Here is a 21,502-nt window from a genome sequence, read left to right on the forward strand (position 1 = left end):
AAAGATTCCCTTTTATTAAAAATTTTTTAAAATGTTTATTCATTTTTGAGAGAGAGAGAGAGAGAGAGGCAGAGCGTGAGTGGGGGAGGGGCAGAGAGAGAGAGAGGGAGTCACAGAATCTGAAGCAGGCTCCAGACTCTGAGTTCTCAGCACAGAGCCTGATGCGGGGCTTGAACCCACGAACCGTGGGATCAAGACCTGAGCCAAAGTTGGACACTCAACCGAGTCACCCAGGCGCCCCACCCCTTTTTTTTTTTTTTTAATTAAAGAAATCCTTGCGTCAGATTGTCCAAACAGAAATGTGTCAATCGGGGGCACACGGTGATAGAATGAGTGAGGGAGCTACAAGCAGGGTGTGGCACAGAGGGCCAAAGACAGGTAAGGTCAGGGGCAGAGGCCACTGGGGCCCACACCATGTGGAAGATCCTCCTCCTGAGAACATGGCGGGAGGCGTGGCTCAGTTTGCTCTCCAGGGCAGCCCCAGGGCTTCTGTGAGGAGGTGGCAAGGGGCAGCACAAACGGGTGGTAGGGTAGATGGACACAGAGGCCTGAGAGGCGGCGCCACCGTCTCTGCAGCAATGCAGGAAGTGGGGGGCTGAGCTAGGCACCCTGTCACCCTAGGAAGCCTTTTGTTTCAAGGGGGCCCTCAGGAGGTGTCACATGGAGGAAGGGAGGCCAGCTGGGGCACGTTGGGCCTGATGCTCCTGCGGGAACCCCAAAGACAGACGCCTGCTAGGCACTCGGGTACGAGGAGTCTGGGGCATAGAGAGAGGGCTGGGCTGGAGGGTGGTCTGAGAGCCCTCAGTGTGTGCGATTAATGTAAATAAGTCCTGGGGTTTGCCTTCCAGGATGCATAAGGGGAGGGACGTCAACACAACTGCAAACAGGTAAATAGAAAGTTGTGAGCATCATTACTGTCTCCTGCCCATCCCCCAGAATCTTGTCTGGGCATCAGCCCGGGGAACCAGCCAGGGAGGCCAGAGGGGGGCCACCTCACCACAGCCCGAGGCCACCAGCAGGATGGCCTGGGGTTCCCTCCACCCCGCACAGTGTGAGGCCAGCCCGGGTGTAAGATGGGAGGAGTCGCTGCCACAGGACTGGCTCTCAACCCAGTGCCACTGCCTTGCATGCATCTGTCTGATGCTTCCCAGAGCAGCAAATGTGCCCACAGCTGGAGTATCTGCCAGACATGCCTGGGTCTGCTGGCCCTGCCCTTGGCATCAGCAGGACCCCACCCATCACTCCCCTGCCAGTCTGATCCTAAGCCCCTGAAGGAGCGCCCCCACCCGGGGGTGGTGCCTTCCCACCTGTCACCTCGCTCACTGGCTATAACCATCCAGCCAGAAATCCTCATACCCCTTCCCAGGTGAGTGCTGAGACTCAGAGTCTGGATGGAAGTCTTAGGGGGGGTGAGCAGCAGCCCTGGATAAACTTGGCCGGTCCAGCAAGACCCCGTGCTCCCCATCGGCACCTGACGGGCACCCTGGGTTCTGATCCCAGCAAGGCCACTTTCCAGGTGAGACATGGCCAAGCCACTTTCCCTCTCTGGGCCTCAGTTTCCCCATCCGAAGCACAGGCACAGTGACCCTGGCAACAGCGCACACAGAACATGTGTTCAGTGAACATAAGCTTGGGGAAAGTGAGGGGGCCTTAAGAAGGTGCTCCGCCAGAGAATCAGGGAAAGGAGGGGACAGCCAGAGAGTCAGTGCGTGGCTTGGACGCGCCCAAAATATAGGAATGGGTCACCAACACCAGACCCCCTACTCCTTTCCCGGTGTGTCAAGGGCATCCAGCCTGGCCTACGCCTCTAGCTGCTCCCAGCAAAAACTCTTCTGAAGGGTCTTGCCCTTGCTTGTGGGTCAGGGGCGCATCCCCCGAGGTCCAGGCCTCCAAGAAACACCCCTCTCAGACTGCTCTTGAAATCACCTCGGAGAAGCAAAAATCGCTTCTGCTTCCAAAGACATCCCCAGGCAGGAAATGGGCCTCAGGCACCATGAATGTTTAATTACGTTAATTGTCCAGGTTCAGAGTGCACCACCGCTCCCTAAGTACATTATGGGAAATTGTAATTAAGCGTGAAATGGCTCATTTTTACCGATCCCCTTTCTCACCCTCTCCAGGCTGCTAGGAGCTTCTGAGCGAGGCCCAGCCTCCCTAGCTAAAGCTCACCTCCTTTCTTATTTAATTTTCTGACCTTTTCTCACGACATCCTCATCCCAGACTCAGCAGCGCTTTGGCACACAGCACCAAATGCCGTAATTACTTAACTATAAACCTCCCATGGAAATTTGCTTTTGACTTTGTTAGAAAGCACTGTAATCAAATCTCTGAGAGTACTGGATCGATGGGCGGGCCTGTCGGAGGAAATACATCGCCGGATTAAGTGGTTTAGCAAGAGGAGGTCCCTGTGGGCCTGGGCAGGGCGGGGGAGGCAGGCAGGTGGGCAAGTGTAACAACTAGAAAGCCTAGCCTGGCCCTCACAGGGCCGGCAGGCACGACCAGTGCTCACCCCGCCCTGGGCACTCACGGGGGCGTTGACCCTGAAATGCTCTCTTGAAATGGTTCAGGTCATTCAGCGTACATACTCCAGGGCCTGCCCCTTTGGAAACCAGAGGGAGACCTGGCTTGAAACATAAAACAAATGTATATTTTTGACGTTATGCTCTGGGAGACTGTGCATATGGGTGCACTGAGAGGGTGAGGTTTGGAGGGGGAACAGGCCCAAGAGCTCTGACCTAGGGACCCAGGTCTGGAGCCCCAACTTGTCGGAGACTGTGCACTGGGCTGGTTACTGGTGCCCTGCAGTGTGTCTGCTAAGAGACTACCTTTATTTCACAAGCGTACTTAAAATGTACCACAACTCATACTTGTGCAGCACACCTTCATTTTTATTTTTTAGAGACAGTGAGAGAGAGAGAGCAGGGCAGAGGGACAGAGACTCTCATGCAGGCTACACACTCAGCGTGGAGCCCAACACGGGGCTCGATCCTACAACCTTGAGATAGATCATGGCCTGACCTGAAATCGAGTCAGATGCTCAACTGTCTGTGCCACTCTGGCACCCCAGCCTTCATTTTTTAATACAGTGGGGCTCTCAGAGAATGAGTGAGCCAGGACTACCCAGTGCCCAGAGTCCCCTCTCCTGGAGCAGCACCCAGAGTCCCCTCTCCTGGAGCAGCACCCCAACTTTCTTCCCAGCGACCCTTGGTCCCTCCCATGCACACCGCCCTCCTCTAGCCAATCAGCCCCTCCCTTGCTGGATGCAGTCCTTGAGCCAGGCGGGTCAGGAGAGAAGAGCGGTGGGGACCACCGTGCCCACTTATAGCTGTCCAGCCCCTCCTGCCGCTGGGACTCTGAGTGGCCTGGCTTCCAGGTCCTTCCCCAGCCCGGCTTCTGCCTCCCCAGACTCCGTGGGTGTCTTCCTGTCCTCCCAGTAATTCCGCCCTGGCTCGGGGCAGCCAGACAACATTCATGCTGTCTGCCGCCAGAGAACCTCCCTGCCACAGAGGCAATGCCAGCAGGCACCCAGCGACATCACCATCCCATGCACGGCCCAGGCACCAGGGACCTGCTCTGCAGGGGATTCTGAGCACACTGCATCACATCACCCAGCTGGGAAGTCCCGGGTGGAATCCGCCACTCTGCAGGGACAAGCTCAGAAAGTGAGCAAGGCCGGATCCCCACGGGGCGCAGGACCCACCAGACCCCAGCTCACCATGCCCCAGTCTGCCTGCTCCCCACGGAGGGCTGGGCACCCTCAGGGCTTCACAGTCAGCTCTCTCCTCTTTCCACACCTGCTGCCATCCCTTCATGACCAGGTGTTGGCTGACAGGTACCTGCCCATGGGCAGCCTGCACGTCCTCCTGGGCTCCACACACCCAGCTGCCCACAACTGTCCTCAGGGTGTCCGGGACACTTGCATGCCAACAGCCCCAGACAAACCCCTCCCTTTCCCCTGCTCCAACCCCGGCAGATGTCAATGACCCGCCCATCTCCCCTCCATATCCTGGGAGTCCTCAAATGCCGGCACTTCGCCCTCTGTTCCCTGATATCTGGCCCCTGTCCCTGTCCGTGGTGAGGTCATACCTCATCACGGCCAACCAGCCAGCAGCAGCCTCCTTACAGACCTTAGCACGTCGGCCCCCGCACCAACGCCCAGACTCCCCCGGGCCTCCCCCAGGCCCTTCCGGGAGTGTGACCCTCACCACCCAGGACCTGCGGATAGGCCTGTCACCCTGTCCGTCCGTCTCCTGCCCAGGAGACCCGCTGATGCTTCGCCCCTGCCTGCTCTTGCTGGCAGACTCCTCATCAGTCCTGGAAACTCAGATCCATACCCAGTTCCTGGCCCTGCAAACGGAGCACGGCACTCTTTTCTAGACTCCCACGGCATCCCATACCTTCTTCTGTTCGGCACGGATCACGTGGATCGGAAAGTCACGAGCTCCCAAAGGAAAAGCACATGTTAGATTCATCTCTGGACGGCCAGTCTGGCCGAGGGGAAGATCTCAGGGAAGGTTTATGCATGCCAGAGTGAGGGAATAACCTAAGAGCAAACACCAAGCCCAGCCCCCCATCGCGGATGCCATGAAGCGCTCGGCATGTATTGAGCAGAGACAACACACTTTGCGCCCATGAAGCCAAGCGCCTGCCTGTGTGTGCCGAGTTCTGCCCAGTTCGCCAGGCCCAGGCCGAGTGGAAATCAGGGGCCCCCCAAAGAGAACCAGCTGATGGGCCTTAAAGACACTCGCCTGGCTCCTCTGTCTCAGGTTCTAGGGATTGGCGCTGCAGAAACACTCTAAGCCATAGGGGAAGGGCCTGGTTCCCATCCTGGCTGGAGGCATTTGTGTGGGGCGCGTGAAGAGCTTCCTGTGCCAGGTCTTGCCTGGGAAGAGGAAGGGGGTGGGGAGGGCGGCAGGAAGGATGGTGGACTCCTTCTTCCCAGACTGAAGTTAGAATCCAGTACCGACGCCAACCAGCTTGGTCCTCTCTATTGCTGAGCCACACACACAGCTCCTAGTAGGCCTCACAGGTCCCCCACGTCAGGATTGCTCCAAGAGTCCTTGTCACCCACCAGGGTGTGGGGCATCGCCTCATCTGGCTCAGCCCCTTCGGGGACATCTTTGAGCCTCAACCACACTCCTGTCACCCCTGTGTCCACCTGGCCCCTAGCTCCGGCCCCAGCTGCCCTCCTGTTCCGGCTGCACGGAGCGCCACCCCCCAGCACATAAAAAACACTGCTCAGCCGCGAAACCCCTGCCAGGCCCTAGCTTCCGGATGTCTCTGTGCCCTTGTGAGATGCTGACGCATCAGGTGACTGCATCCTGCCCAGCCTTTTGCCCCAAGGCTGGCTAGACCCTGGTGGGGGAGAGGCTGTTCCAGGAGGGTCATCCCTCCCTCCAAGCCTGTAGACTCTGGACGCAGGAGCTACACTTGCTGCCTCCTCTGTGGACGCAGGAGGGGCAGACACTATCCCCAGGCGCTTGGGGAAGGTGGACACCAGTCCCAGTGGTTCTGGCTATACCCATGAGGACAGAAAGGGACCCTAAATACCAACTTTGGCCATGACTGAGGTCCTATTACCCCAATGAAAAATATGGGGACAAAGCCAGGGACATGGATAGGCCACCAGACCTCTATTTACAGGGCTTCTCAAAAAGTCTTTCCCCCTTTGAGATCCCTTTAGTTACTCTGAAGAAAACCTTCACAACTTTGGGCCCAATCACCTCAGTTGAGTGTCGCTTCACAATGGTTGGGCAGCGTGGGCGCTGCTGTCTGGGGTCAGGCAATGGACAATGACCTGAGCCACCATGTTACTGGTCCCCTAGAAGAGTTTCCTGCTCTAGGGACCCTTCTGGGCCTCTCTCTGTGGTCCTGGGGGCTGGAATGGCATGTGCTGGCCTCATCTGCAAAATGTCAAGGAAAAGAGCAAGTGTGTGTGTGCCCCTGGTCAGGCCTTCAGCCCTGAAATCACCGGGACACGGGAGCCGGGTGCTTCTCACCCTGCAAGGCACCGGCAAATGGCGCATACCAACAAAGCTAAGGAAGCCACGACATCCATCCTTCTCGGCACACGCTGGGCTGTGGGCTGCTCTCGTGAGTGCCCGTGTTAAAGGAGGCTTAGCTACCCAGCACTTCGGGCTGCCCCCACGAGAGCTGTGACCACCCTGCAACACACACACACACACGAACCCTGTTATTAGACAGCCCTTGGCGAAGCTGTGGGCTCTGGAAACAGTCAAGCTGCCTGGTGGCTTGGAAGAAACTTGAAGTGGTTACATCCACTCTGGGGGCATGGATGCACCTCCTAAGTCTGAAGGGAGCCACAGAGGAGGTGGAGCGGCTCTAGTTCCCCAAGACATGCAGCAGATAAACAGCCGATGCCTGTCCGTGGTGCAGAGTCCCGGCTTTCACCCGCTGGTGTGCACGGATGCGTCCCCTGGCTACTGACTGAGGGGCTCACACAGGCCCCGGACTGCTCCTGGGACACACCAGCCCTGCCTCGGGAGCTACCATTCCAATGGAGCTGGCTTACTGGGTATGCTGACGTTGGTGGGTGCTGTGGACAGCAAGAAAGTAAGAGCAGAGAGGCCGCGGTCACTGCAAAACACTCAAGGGGTCGGGGCTACGTCTCCCTGAAAGAGGGCAGGTGAGCCGAGTCTTCAATGAGCTGAGGGAGGAATCATGGGAGCATCTGAGGAAAGCGCATCTGGGCAGAAAGAAGAGCCTGTGCTGGGCCAGGAGGCCAGGAGGCCAGAGCAAGCGAGCCAGTGGGAAAACAGCAGGTGGCAGGTACGGAGCAGCAAAGAGCCAGATCGTGTGACCCTGTAGATTGTAAAGATGCCATCTCCTCAGATGAATGACATGGGGGCTGCTGTGGGGCTCTGAGCAGAGGACAGACTCGATCTGACTGAAGACATCAAAGACTCACTGATGGAGAACCACAGAGTGTAGGACTCCATTTATATGAAATGTCTGTGGAAATGGGCAAATCCAGAGACAGGAAGGGAGATTTGTAGTTGCTCAGGGATGGGGCGGGGGGGGGGGTGGATGGAGGGTGACACCTAAGGAGTGAGGAGTCTTCTGGGGGGTGATTGTGGTAATGGTTGCATAACTCTGAGAATATAGTAAAAGCCACTGGATTGTACATGTTAGGTTGTGTGACTTGCACAGCATATGAATTCTCTCCCAATGAAGCTGTTCGAGAAAAAGAATGTCTGCAGTTGCACTGGGGATGGATGGGACGCAGGGGGTGCATGGAAACCCAAGAGGAGGCTACTGCAGCCATCCAGGCAGAGGAAGGTGGTGTGGCCTGAGGTGGGGCCTGGAGAGGGATGTGAGGTGGTCCGCTCTAGTGGATTTTGAAAGTGAAGCCAAAAGATTTCCTGACCCATTGCACTTGGCATGTGGGAGGGTGAGAGCAATCAGTGATAAATCAAGACCCCTGCTGTGCAAAGGGTTCACCATCCACGGAGATGGTGGATAGCACAGTGGTGTGGGCAAGTTGGGAGTTTGCTTCGGGGCATGCTGAGTTCAATATTTCTGTTAGGCATCCCAGGGTTAAGGAGGCAGTGGGACTAGGAGTCTGGGTAAGGGAGAAAAGTCTGGGCTGGAAATGCAAATCTGGGAGCCACTGGCATTTCGATGGTGCCTAAAGCAACAAGATGGAGGAGATCACCAAGGTGAGGTGTGGAGGGAGACAAGCACCCTGGCAGGGCAAGGCCATCAAACACTCAAGGCAGGGAAAGAAGGAGAGAATCCGCCACCACTGGTGAGGTGGTCAGAGCCCAAGAAAATGGAGTGTCCTGTCAGCCACGTCAACAGTGGGAGGGACCCACCCTGACACGTGTTACCGAGAGGAACTGAGCACTGCCCAGCTGATGTGGCCACACGCAAGTTCCCTGTGACCTTGAGGAGGGCAGGTCTGGAGGCATGATGAGGGCAGAGGCCTGACCGTGCAGGGATATGAAAGAATCTCCCATTCTCCCAGGAGGAACTGGAGACAGTGATTCCTCTTGAGGGAGTTTTTCTGCAAAGGAGACCAGGCTGGCAGGGGAGGAGAGGGGCTGGGTGTACATGAGGATGGGGACCCTGGGGGCGTGCTCCACCCCGGCAGACACTGCCATGACAGGCACAATCCTGCTGATCACTGCGGTAGGGCCATGAATGTTCTCAGATTCAGAGCTGGAGTTCTGCCTCTTCCGAGGGTTTTGTCCTCAGAGGGAAGTAGAACACAGAGTCTGACTCTCCTGGCAGAGCTCAGTGGGCCCTGTCGAGGGCAACCTTGATGAGCGCAGCCCAATTTAGGAGGGGGGGGTGTCTCAGGTTCAGTGGAAGAAAGGGAAACCCAGCTCTCAGGAGAATTTCACAAGAGGAGCTAGCTTGCGCCTTGGTTTTGCTGGCAGATGGGCGTAGCTGCATGGATGAGGTAAACCCAAGCCCTCGGTGGAAGGTGCTGAAGAACAGTGGTGTACTCTGGCCAAGAAGACACTGGAATGTAAGAGGAAGAGAAGAGAGAAGTTTCCAGAGCTGGAGGCCAGGCTGATGCAGGCTGGGCTGAGCGACAGAGTTGGGTCACCGTGTCCACCATGACAGTGTGAAAGCACCTGGAGCCTCCACAGGGCTGTGTGTGCACGTCCTTGGTCCCCAGGTTTGTGTGGCCCTGGCCGGTGCTTGCTGCTCCGGACAACCTCCATGAGGCACATGCTGCCAGAGATGACCTCACGCTGGTGGAAAACCAACCCAGGGAGGCCCCCCTCATCCAGCAAAGCTAGGCGAGATTGGTTTGTTATCCTGCACTTTCGTGAGTCAGAGTTTTCAGCCTTGCTGCCATCAAAACAGAGTCAGAGTCAATTTGATGTCCAAAATGATGTGAAAATTGCCGTGTCAAAGGCCATTCTGTAATTTCAATTTATTAAAGTCGAGCAACCGCAGCCCTGCTGGACAAGTTTACCCCTGGGTAGGATTCAAGTTTGCTCTTTGTTTTACTTGTGCAACTTGAATTCATTTCAGGGTTTCAGGAAATGGTCATGTATTTTCGCATGAAGAGTGCAGCTGAAAGAGCTACGGCTCTCACAAAGTTTGTTGTTAAGTTCTGCGTATGTGGAAGAGCTTCATGGCGCACAAAAATTAATTGTATACAACGGCATCTGTGCCAGTTCATAAGCACTTTTTAAAAGGGACAAGTGAAGGCCATTTGTTAACCTTCCAAACCAGCACCCCTCTTTTTGCTGGGAAGAGCCCTGCCTCATACCATGGGGCTCTGGTGCATGTAAATCATGCCCCACCTGCTTCAACTGACACAAAACCCACACCTGGTGCTGTGTTCCCCCCACCACAGTGACTGGTATAGGAAGAGACACATGGCTGCTGTGAGGCTCATCACTGGCCCCCCATGAGATCTGGACATTAGGAGAAAGAAATCTTCCCTTCCTGGATCAGCAAACACACAGCACACGCCTGGGGCTGCTTATGCGGAGAGCGAGTCTAAGAGGAAAGTGTCTGCAGAAGAGGCCAAGTTGAAAGGAGGGAGAGACAGAGCCTTGGCAGCCTCTGGGGGCCCAGCTGGGCCTCTGTCTTAATCGCATGTGCCAGTATATTTCTTCTTTTGGCTTAATTAGATTTGTGTCTCCATCACTTACATTTTGAAGGAAGCTGACGGATTCAGAGTCCCCTACCTTTCTCATTGCTATGGTCCTAAAATAGGTTAAGAATAACCTGTCCTAAGAGTTCTACTTCTGGAATGGTGGCATGAGGAGCCCCATGGACCAGTTCCCCAGCACAACGGTCATAACTAATGAAAATAATTAAAAGGAAAACCAACAAGACAATTTAAAGTCTCTGGAAATTGTCCTAAGGGCATATGGTAAATGAAAAAGCATTGCGTGTTCAAGAAAATCTACTTCCTCTTGGGGGAGAGGGGAGGATCCAATTCAGTAAGAACAGCAAGAGTCTATGGCACTAGAACCACAGACTACTCCCTCCTTTCCCCCAGCCCCAACAGTTCAGTCTAAGGGAAGCTCTACCCTGGTGGCTGTGGCCAAAATGACAGGGCTCTCTCTTGCCCTTGGCTCCCCATCAAGGAGCTCATATCTCAGTGGGGATTTCTCATCCTTTCCAACTCCAAGTTGCAGAGGCGAAATTCCTGGTGAGTGTGGCTGAGAGGTCAGTGGCTCCCTTCCCCCACCCAGCTCCCCTCCAATGGGCAGAGGCTCCATCCCAGGTACAACAAGGTGAGAATACTGGGGTCCCATCATCCTCGCCCCAGACTGTTTGTAGGAAAGAGGTTCCCTGCTGAGAAAGGCAGGCTGAGAAGACAAGAGGCTCCCTCCCCTGACCAGAACCTGGTGCAGTGGCTCAGACTTTTGCCTACAGAGAGTGGCAGTCCAGAGCAGAGAGCTCCAAAACTCTCCCCCAAAACCTGACTATTTGAATCAGGATATGGACAAGGCCAAGCCTCAGCATGCTCCCCCAAACAATAGAGATTTAGGTGGATGCATTTAAAAGGGGGCTGGTTGGGGCGCCTGGGTGGCTTAGTCGGTTAAGCGTCCAACTTTCGCTTAGGTCATGATCTCGCAGTTCGTAGGTTCGAGCCCCACGTCGGGCTCTGTGCTGACTGCCAGCTCAGAGCCTGAAGCCTGCTTCAGATTCTGTGTCTCCCTCTCTCTCTCTGACCCTCCCCTGCTCATGCTGTCTCTCTCTCTCCTAGAAATAAATGAAACATTAAAAAATTTTTTTAAAAATAAAAATAAAAATAAAAGGGGGCTGGTAGCTCTATGAGAGCAACAGGCTAAGCCTAGGTCAGCTAGTTTACCAGAGAGAACCAAGAAAAGACAGTTATGGGGGACCCCTTTGATGGGCAGAACAAATCTCAAACACTGGCCTTAAAACCTAAGCCTACCCAAGTTCAGTTGGATCACACGATGTAGCAACTTATGCTCCAGGGTATTGCTAGAAATAATAGAACCACCAGCCATCGATTAATGGAGTCTAAAAGCTGAGTGTGATACCAAGTGAGGCAGACAGCTTAACAGAGAGACCAGGGAGAGACACAGAGAGCACCCACTAAAGCCACTGTTGTCCCAGGTGACGGTGCACGTGCCAGGGCTGTGTGTGCCCTTTGAAGAGCAACATCAGAGGCCTCACACTGCTGGGATGTCTACCTCACTACAACAGTCAAGTCAGGCCAAAAAACAAATAAATAAGCAAACAACAAAATGAAACCCAAGAGTGTGGAAGGGGAATCAGTATCCAGAGTTGCGACACTACCTTACCTAAAATGTACAGTTTCCAACAACAAAGTGAGACAGGGAAAGAAAGAAGAAAGTCAGGGGTGGGGGGAGTGGAGCAGGCAACATAAACTGCCTGTGAGCAGGCCCAGATATCAGATTTAACAAGGGTTTCTTTCATTTTTTTAGTTTTTAAAAAATGTTTATTTATTTTTGAGAGAGAGAGAGCGAGCTGGGGAAGGGCAGAGAGAGAGAGAGAGAGAGAGAGAGACATAGAATCTGAAGCAGGCTCCAGGCTCTGAGCTGTCAGCACAGAGCCCAGTGTGTGGCTTGAACTCATGAACTGCAAGATCATGAACTAAGATGAAGTCAGACGCTCAACCAACTGAGCCACCCAGGCACTCCAACAAATATTTCAAAAGAGCCATTTTATTTATTTTTTATTCTTTAGACAGAGAGAGAGAAAGAAAGAGCATGTCCATGCATGAGTGAGGGAGAGGGGCAGAGGAAGAGAAAGAGAATCTTAAGCAGGCTCCATGCTCAGCACAGAGCCCAGCATGGGGCTCGATCTCACGATCCTGGGATCAAGACCTGAGCTGAAACCAAGAGTCAGATGCTCAACCAACTGAGCCACCCAGGCAGCCCTTAAAGGAGCCATTTAAATACGTTCCAAGAGGTAAAGGAAGCCATGTCTGAAGAAGTAAAGGGGTGATGAGGACAATATCTTATCAAGTAAAGAATGTCAGTAAAGACATTGAAATTATAAAAAAACAACCAAACAGAAATTCTGGAGTTGAGAAGTACAATAATCAAGAGGGCACAACAGTAGATTTAAACTCACAGGAGGAAGAATCTTGAAAACAGATCAGCAGATGTTATGTGATTCGAGGGACAGAGAGGAAGAGAATGAGGAAAAATGGACAGAGCCTGAGAGAAAGGAAGAACACCATTACGGGCATGATTATGTATATACTGGAAGTACCAGAAGGAGAAGACAAAAAGGAATAGAAGAAAAATTGAAGGGTGGCTGAAAACATCTAGAATTTGATGAAAAACATTTGTCTTTGTATCCAAGAAACTGGACAAACTCCAAGTAGCATAAATACAAGAGATCAACATCCAGAGACATCACAGCCAAAGACGAAGAGAATATTTTGAAAGCAGCAACAGAAATGACTTGCCCTGTATAAGGATCACCCATGGGATTCACAATTGACCTCTCATTAGAAGCAGTGGAAACCAGAAGGCAGTGGACTGGCATACTCAAAGTGGTGAAAGTGGGGTGCCTGGGTGGCTCAGTCTGTTGAGCATCTGACTCTTGATTTCAGCTGAGGTCATGATCCCAGGGTCATGGGATCGGGCCCCATGTTGGACTCCACACTGAGCCTAGAACCTGCTTAAGATTCTCTCTCTCCCTCTGCCCCTCTCCCCCTCTCCTGTGCACTCTCTCTCTCTACGGTTAAAAGAAAGTGGTGAAAGAAAAACACACCTGTCAATCAAGAATCTTATATCTAACACAACTATCTCTCAAAAATGAAAGTGAGATATAGGTGGTCCCAGATAAAAAAAAACTGAGATAATCTGTAAGCATCTTACAAGACGTCCTAAAGGTTCTTCAGGCTGACGGTGAGCAACCCCAGATGTTAATTCAAGTTTACACAAAAAAAAACAAAGACCACCAGTAAAATTACATAATTATAAAAGACAGCATAAATGCATGTCTTTTCTCCTTTCTTCCCTTAACTGACTTAAAAAACAATGCTATAAAATGGTATGTATATAATTGTATTGTTGGGCCTGCATCATATAGAAATGTGATATATTTGCCAATAACAGCACAAAGGAGGTGGGTGGGAACAAAGCTATGCTTGCATAAGGAAATGATACCAGATGGTAACCTGAATCTACAGGAACAAAATGAAGAGAACCAGAAATGGTAAATAAGATGGTTAATATAACTATAAATATATACTTGTTCTCCTTTCTTTTCTCAGCTTCTCCAAATATAAAATTATATAAAATAATTACAACAACATGTTGTTGAGTTTATAAAATATACATATGTATGATACACAGAATTATGGTCCCTGAAAGCTGTCCATGTCCTAATCCAGATCCTATGAATATGTAAGATTACATGGTAAAGAGAAATTAAAGTTGCAAACCATCAGATGATTTTATGATAGCAAAATTGTCCTAGATTAGCCAGGTGGGCCCAGTGTAATCCCAGGATCCTTAAAAGTGGAAGATGAAAGAAGAAGAGAGAGAACCAGAAAGTAATACAAGAAGTACTTGCCCTGATGTTATTGGCTTTGAAGTTGGGGGAAAGGAACCATGAGCCAAAGAAAGAGGGAGGCCTCCAGAAGCTGGAAAGGGCCAGCAAACAGATTCTCCCCTGGGGCCTCCAGAAGGAATAAAACTATGCCAAGGCCTTGGTTTTGGCTCAGTGAAACCCATTTTAGACCTCTGCCTTACATAACTGTAAGATAACAAAATTATATTATTTAAGCCACTAAATTTGTGGTAATTTGTTACAGCATCCATGGGGGAACTAATATAAGATGTAGAGCAATGATAGCTCAAAGAAGAAGAGGAGAAATAAAGTCGCATAGGAGTAACATTTGTATAGCTTACTAGAATTAAGTCAGTATAAATCTGAAGTATATTCTGATTAAGTTAAGATGTAATGGTAAGAAAGAGGACATCACCAAAATAGTACAGCAGAAAACTCCAAAACTATGTCCCTTCACAAAAGTAATAAACATGCTGAATCAGCTCTCTTGGAACTCCATAATTTAATCTCAAGAAATTTACAATAACTAGGGAAATACCTAATGAGGATAGAAGTGCTGTGACATTTTAGCTTATCTGCCTAGCCTCCCCCACTCCCAGCTCAGCCGCAGCCATGAAAAAAGGTAGCCTGCACTCCTGGTGCAGTTGTCAGTACTAGTGGGACCAATATGAACCTTACTCCCAAAGAACTGTGGTTTGTGTTTTGACCTGTCTGGTAGATCCCTGAAGGATCAGCTCTAGGGTTTGCCTTTGTTTCACCTGCCTGGGCTGTGAAGCGGGTAGTTTATTGAATGGGTTTAAAGGCAAATGTATATTTAAAAAGGGGGGAGGGCAGGCGCCTGGGTGGCTCATTCAGTTAAGCGTCAAGACTTCGGCTCAGGTCATGATCTCACGGTTCGTGGGTTCAAGCCCCGAGTCAGGCTCTGTGTCGACAGCTCACAGCCTGGAGTCTGCTTCAGATTCTGTGTCTCCCTCTCTCTCTGCCCCTCCCCAGCTTGCACTCTGTCTCTCTGTCTCTCTCTCTCTCAAAAATAGTAAACATTGCCAGATTTCATTCTTTCTCATTGCCATGTAGTATTCCATTGTATAGATAAACCACATTTTCTTGATTCCATTTGTCAGTTGATGGACGTTTTGGCTATTGTTGAGGGTGCTGCTATGAACATTGGGGTACATGTGCCCCTATGCATCAGCACTCCTGTATCCCTTGGGTAAATTCCTAGCAGTGCTATTGCCGTGTAGCAACATGGATGGAACTTGAGGGTGTTATGCTGAGCAAAATAAGTCAGGCAGAGAAGGACAGATACCATATGTTTGCACGTATAGGAGGATTAGGAGGAACTTAATGGAGGACCGTGGGGGAGAAGAAGGGGGGAAATAGTGGGGGAGAGGGAGGGAGGCAAACTATGAGAGACTCTTGAATGCTGAGAACAAACTGAGGACTGATGGGGTGGGGGAGGGAAAGGGAGGTGATGGGCATGGAGGAGGGCACTTGTGGGGATGAGCACTGGGTGGTATATGGAAACCAACTTGACAATAAACTATTTAAAATAATAAGTAAACATTAAAAAATAAATAAATAAAGGAAATATATGAGCCATAGCAACCTGGGGCAAGGGACGAAGGTTGGAACAATGCAAGCAACACCATAAATCAAAAAGCCTAGGAAGGAAGAGACCGGGTAGGAGATAACTTGGAGAAACCAGGTCTTTGGAAAACACCCACATACACCAGGGAATCTGGAAGGCCACACATACTCAGTATGGGGCACAGGATCAGAAAGACCTGGGAAGACCCAAGGCTTTCACCTTTGGCTCATATTTATGTTCTATGCAAATAGGGAATAAACAATAATACAGAGTTGTAAATGGCCTGTTTAAACATCGGAGGAGGAGTACCCTAATAGGAAGTCAATCTACAAAGACTGGGAGAATATTGTTTCCCTTAGCCCCAGGCATTTAAGGAAACCTCTGTCAAATCACTAGCTGACCACTAAGCTAACAGAACAGAATCCTTAGCTGCCCTACACAACAAAGTATACAGATTTTACAAAGGAGTTTTGGTAAGTCACCAAACAAACAACAAGCCACAACAAGCAGCAGCAACAAACCCTGAAGAGGAAACGTCCAGAGTTGCCACATTAGAATATTCAAAATGTCAGTTTCTAGCAAAAAAATTATTAGGCATGCAAAGAAACAAGACACTACGGTCTATTCATAGGGGGAAAAAAGAGAAATTAAAAAAAAAACCAACTTCCCCTGGAGAAGTTCAGACATTGGATTTAGTCTAAAGTTATAAACACAGATTTTAAGTTGACTGTCTTAAATATGCTCAAATAGCTAACAGAAACCATGAATAAAGACCTAAAGCAAAACAGAAGAACAATGTCTCACCAAATAGAGAATGTTAATAAAAAGATAGAAGTTATTATAAAGTACCAAAAGAAAATTTTGAAGCTGAAAAGTATTAAACCTGAAATGAAAAAGTCATTGGATCAGTTCATCAGCAGATATGAACTACTCAGCAAACCACAAAGACAGGTCAATTATTCAATTATTCAGGGATAATTGGAAAGAAGGGAAAAAAAGAATGAAGAAAATGAACAGAGTCTAGGATACCTGTGAGAAACCATCACATGCACCAACATACCCATAATGGGAAGTCTCATAAAGAGGGGAGAGAAAGGACAGAAAGAATATTTAAAGAAATAATGACCAAAAATTTCCCAAATGTTATCAAATGTGAATCTATATAAAAGAAGCTCTAAGTTGGATAAATTCAAATAGATACATACCAAGACACTTTATAATCAAACTGTTTTAAAAAATTATGGAAAACACAGAGAGAATCTTGAAAGCATCAAGAGAGAAGCAACTTATGAGTGATCTTCAAAAAGATTAACAGCTGATTTCTCATCTGAAACTGTGAAGGTTTCTACACAGTGGGATGACATATTCCAGGGGCACCTGGGTGGCTTAGTCGGTTAAGCATCCAGCTTTGGCTCAGGTCATGATCTCACAGTTCATGGGTTCGAGCCCCACATTGGTTTCTGTATAGACAGCTAAGAGCCTGGAGCTTGTTTCAAATTCTGTATCTCCCTCTCTTTCTGCCCCTCCCCCACTCATGCTCTGTCTGTCTCAAAAATAAATAAACATAAAAAATTTTTTTTTAAAGTGCTGGAAGAAAAATACTGTCAAGAATTCTATATGCAGCAAAATGATTCTTCAAAGATGAAGGAAAAATTAAGACATTCCTGGAAAAACAAAAACTGAGATTTTGTTGCTAGTCATCCTACCATGCAGTAAATGCTAAAGGAAGTCTTTTAGGTTAAAATAAAAGGACACCAGATAGTAACTCAAATTCATATGAAAAACATGAGTAAAGGTAACTACGTGTCCTTGGATTGTAGCTCCTCTTTTTTTCTGTATGATTTAATAGACAAATTCATACAACAATAATTATTAGTCTATGTTAATGGTCATGCAATGTTTACAAAGATATAATTTGTGACACTATAATAAAGGTGAGGGAGACTGAGCTGTATAGGAGCATAGTTTTAGTATACTACTGAAACTAAATTGACATCAATTCACACTAGATTGTTATAAAATTAAAGAAGTAATTATAATCCCATGGGTAATCACTAACAAAAAGATTTAAAAATATGCAGACAAAAATATAAAAATCAAAATAATACACTAGAAAAATTAAGCACAGAGAAGGCAATATTGGAGAAATTAAGGAACAAAAAAGATATGTGGAAAATAAATAGCAAGTGGCAGATGTAAATCCTTCCTTATCAGTAATTACTTTAAATATAAATGTATTAAATTCTTCAGTTAAAAAGCATAGATTGGCAAAATGAATTTTTTTTTAAACTGTGATCCAGCAACTCTACGCTGTCTGTAAGAGTCCCAATTTAGACACCAAAACACAAATAAGTTGAAAGTGAAAGTATGAAAAAAGAATTCCATGCAAATAGTAAGCAAAATAATACGGACTGTAATTATGTAATGTGATAAATATTGCTTCAGTGGCAATCATATTACCATATATAAATGTATCAAAGTAACATACTACATACCTTAAATCTACAAACTGTAACATGTTGAGTTTATCAAAGGAAAAAATGTTAATAGTAAGTAAAAGAGGTCTGGGGTGGCTATCCTAATATCAGACAAAATGGACCTTAAGTAAAATAACAAAGAGGAACACTGTATATTGATGAAAAGGCCAGACTATCAAGAAAGTATAATAATTATAAATATATACGCATCTAATAAAAAAGTCCCAAAATACAGGAAACAAAACTTGACAGAATTGAAGGGAGAAACAGTTTACAGTAAAGTTAGAAACCAATACTTGATCTTCAGTAATAAATAGAAAAACCAGGCTGTAAGTGTCCATCAACAGATGAATGGATCAAGAAGATGTGGTTTATCTATACCATGGAATACNGCTGAAAATCAATAAGGAAATAGAGGATTTGAACAACACTGTAACCCAACTAGACCTAACAGACATAGAACACCCCAGCCAAAAACAGCAGAATACATTCTTCTCCCTTAAAATGGAACATTCTCCAGGAGGCCATATGATAGGCCACAGAATACATGCCAATAAAGTTTGGAAAAGTGAAATCAAATGAAGTATCTTCTCCAACCACAATGGGATAAAACTAGAAATCAAGAACAGAAGAGAAACTGGAAAATTCATAAGTACATGAAAATTAAACAACATATTCTTAAAAAACAAATGGATCAAAGAAGGAATTACAAGAGGAATTAGAAAATATCTTGAAAGAAATGAAAACTGAAACATGAAATACCCCAAACTCAAGGGATGCAGTGAAAGTAGTACTCAAGGGGAAATGTATAGCTGTAAATCCCTACATTAAAAAAGAAGATCTCAGTCCAATAACCTAATTTACACCTTAAGGAAAGAAAAGAAGAGAAAACTAAACCCAAAACTAGCAGAATGAAGGAAATAATAAAATTAGAACAGAGGTAAAATAGAAAATAGAAAAACAGCAGAATCAATGACACCAAAGTTTGGTTCTTTGTGAAGACCAACAATATTAACAAACATTGACCAAGATAATGAGACAGAAGGCTCAAATGACTAAAATTGGGGGGGGGGAGGGATGAGAAGAAATAGGGACATTACTACTAAATTACTACTAACCCTACAGAAATTTTTAAAAAGGATTAGGAGAGAATACTATGAATAATCTTATACTAATAAGTTAGATAAACTAGATGAAATGAAAAAGTTCGTGGAAACACACAAACTTCAAGACTGACTCAAGAACTCATAGAAAATTTGAATAGACCTATAACAAGTAAGGAGGCTAAATCAGTATTTAAAAACCGCCAACAAAGAAAAGCCCAGGACCAACAGACAGCTTCACTAGTGAATTCTACCAAACATTTAGAGAATTAACACCAATCTTTCTCAATCTCCTCCAATAAAACTGAAGAGGAGTGAACACTTCCTAGCTTATTTTATGAGGCCAGCATTACCCTAATATGAAAACCAGACACAGACATCATAAGAAAACTACAGACCAATATTCCTTACAAAGGGAGATGCAAAAATCCTCAACAGTATACTAGTGAACCAAAATCAGCAGCATATTAAAAGATTTCTAGGGCATGTGGGTGGCTCAGTCAATTAAGTGTCAGTTTCCTGATTTTGACTCGGGTCAAGATCTCGCAGTTCATGAGATCAAGCCCCACATCGGGCTCTGCGCTGACACTGCAGAGACTACTTGGGATTCTTTCTCTTTCTCTGCCCCTCCCCTGCTCTCTCTCTCTATCAAAATAAGTAAATAAACATTTGAAAATAAAAAAAGAATTCTACACATGACCAAGTGAGATTTATTCCAGGAGTGCAAAGGTGGTTTAACATATGATAAATCAATCAATATAATGCACATTAACAGAATGGAGGAAAATAAACCACACAATCATCTCTAGGGATGCATAAAAAGCGCTAGGCAAAATCCAACACCCTTCAGGATAAAACCACCAGTAAACGAGGAGTAGGCAAGGAACTTACTCAACATGATCAAGGGCACTTATGACAAGCCCACAGCTGACATCACACTTAATGGTGAAAGACTGAGAGCTTTCCCTCCAAGGTCAGGAACAACGTGACTGCAAGGTCAAGACTATGGTGCTTGCTTCTGCCACTGCTATTCAACATAGTACTGAGAGCTCAACCAGAGTAATTAGACAAGAAAAAGAAATAAAAGGAAAAGGAGCAGAAGGATTCTTGAGGGAAAAGGGGAAATGAATGCTAAGGAGTAGCAGATTTCTTTTTGGGGTGATAAAAAGTTCAGAAGTTGACTGTGCTTTAAAAATCCAGAGAACTGTGCACTTTGGGAGAATCACAGCACATGAATTATATCTCAATAAAGCTATTATAAAGAAAAAATAAAAAGAATGACCTGCCCCTTGACCTCTGACTCCTCAGACACATTTCCAGTCATGCCCAGGTGACGTTTGGTGGTGACCCACGTGACTGCTCACACTCTAAGCGCCAGCTAGCAGGGCCTCTTGGTCCTGCCTGTGGCCGTCCAGTGTTGCGTAGTGCAAGGCCCCAGAAGGCCACCAGGTTAGCTGTGTTCTCACCAGGAAGGAGGGCAGGAACTCCTGGTGAGAGACGAGTGCACGCTTCCTTACCACACTCGCCCCCTCACATAGACAGCCCCTGTCCATATCCAGACAGCTGCACAGCCAGCCCCCAGGGTACCTACCATTCTGCCCTCACAGGTGCCTTCTGCCAGCAGGGCCCTAGCTGACCAGACAGGTGAGACCCCGAGGTGTCCAGAGTTCCCCAAGGGAGGAAGCAAAGACCTTATCCACTTGTCCCCTTGTTCGTTCCTCACAGGGGCTCAGGAAGCACCCGAAGCCAGCATAGCAGAAAAAGCCCACATTCTGCGTTGGACAGGCATGGGTTCAAGTCAGCTACTCCAGTTTCTCATTGTGCCATCTCCGGAGACTTGCATTTCGCACCTACAAATGGGGTTCTTCTCATCTCTCCAGGCCCTTGAGGGATAGCCTATGTGAAAATGACATCCACACGATCTGGGAAGCAAAGCTTGAAAAGGCTTGCCAGCCAGGGAGGCTCTGAGCTTCTTGCCCCCCAAAAAGCCTCAGGAATTATATTTCTGCCAGTGAGGGACCCACTCCAGCACAGAACTGATGTGGAAACTATTCTCCAGCCAAAAGAAGCAGAGCTCAAATCCCCTCCACCACTCTCCCCTCAATTTCTGGAGAAAATATCCAGGCCAGGGTCTGAGAACATCCAGTCCTCAGATGGGAAAGAAACCAGGAGACGGAGAGAGGCTGGCCTCTGCTGACAGGGAACACGGAGCAGGACTTCTTGGGTGTCTGCACAGGAGCCCTGGCGATGCAGTTTGAGAACTCACAGGGAGCTGACCACAATACACACACAGACACACACAGACCTAGGACTGTTCCATGGATGATAACCAGCCCCGACCCTCCCAGGTGGTTGCAGCTATGGGGGAGGGGGTGGCGCATCATGGTCAAGACACTTTGCAAAACAGTCTGGCACCACTTCCTCAAAAGGTGAAATACAGACTTACTCTATGATTCAGCAATTCTCTTAGGTTTGTAGCCAAGAGTATTGGAAATATCTGTCCACCCATAAGCCGGAACACAAATACTCACAGAGGAGAAGACAGCCCAAGGACACACACTGTGTGGAGAGGTGGCCCTGGGTCCCAGGAGCAAGGCTGGAGACTGAGGCTCAGTTCCCGCTCAGAGCCCTTCTCACTAAGTCACTTTGCCTNAAATATCTGTCCACCCATAAGCCGGAACACAAATACTCACAGAGGAGAAGACAGCCCAAGGACACACACTGTGTGGAGAGGTGGCCCTGGGTCCCAGGAGCAAGGCTGGAGACTGAGGCTCAGTTCCCGCTCAGAGCCCTTCTCACTAAGTCACTCTGCCTGC

At 48.2% G+C, this 21,502-nt stretch overlaps 1 protein-coding gene across 1 annotated transcript in view; it reads right to left on the reverse strand.

The window, feature by feature from the left end:
• ADAMTS2 (ADAM metallopeptidase with thrombospondin type 1 motif 2) overlaps positions 1 to 21,502 on the reverse strand; it is a 235,338-nt gene that overhangs the window by 113,402 nt on the left and 100,434 nt on the right. The window lies entirely within an intron of this gene.

Source organism: Crocuta crocuta, unplaced genomic scaffold (genome assembly GCF_008692635.1).
Source record: "Crocuta crocuta isolate KB4526 unplaced genomic scaffold, BGI_CrCroc_1.0 scaffold218, whole genome shotgun sequence".
Lineage (NCBI taxonomy): Eukaryota > Metazoa > Chordata > Mammalia > Carnivora > Hyaenidae > Crocuta > Crocuta crocuta.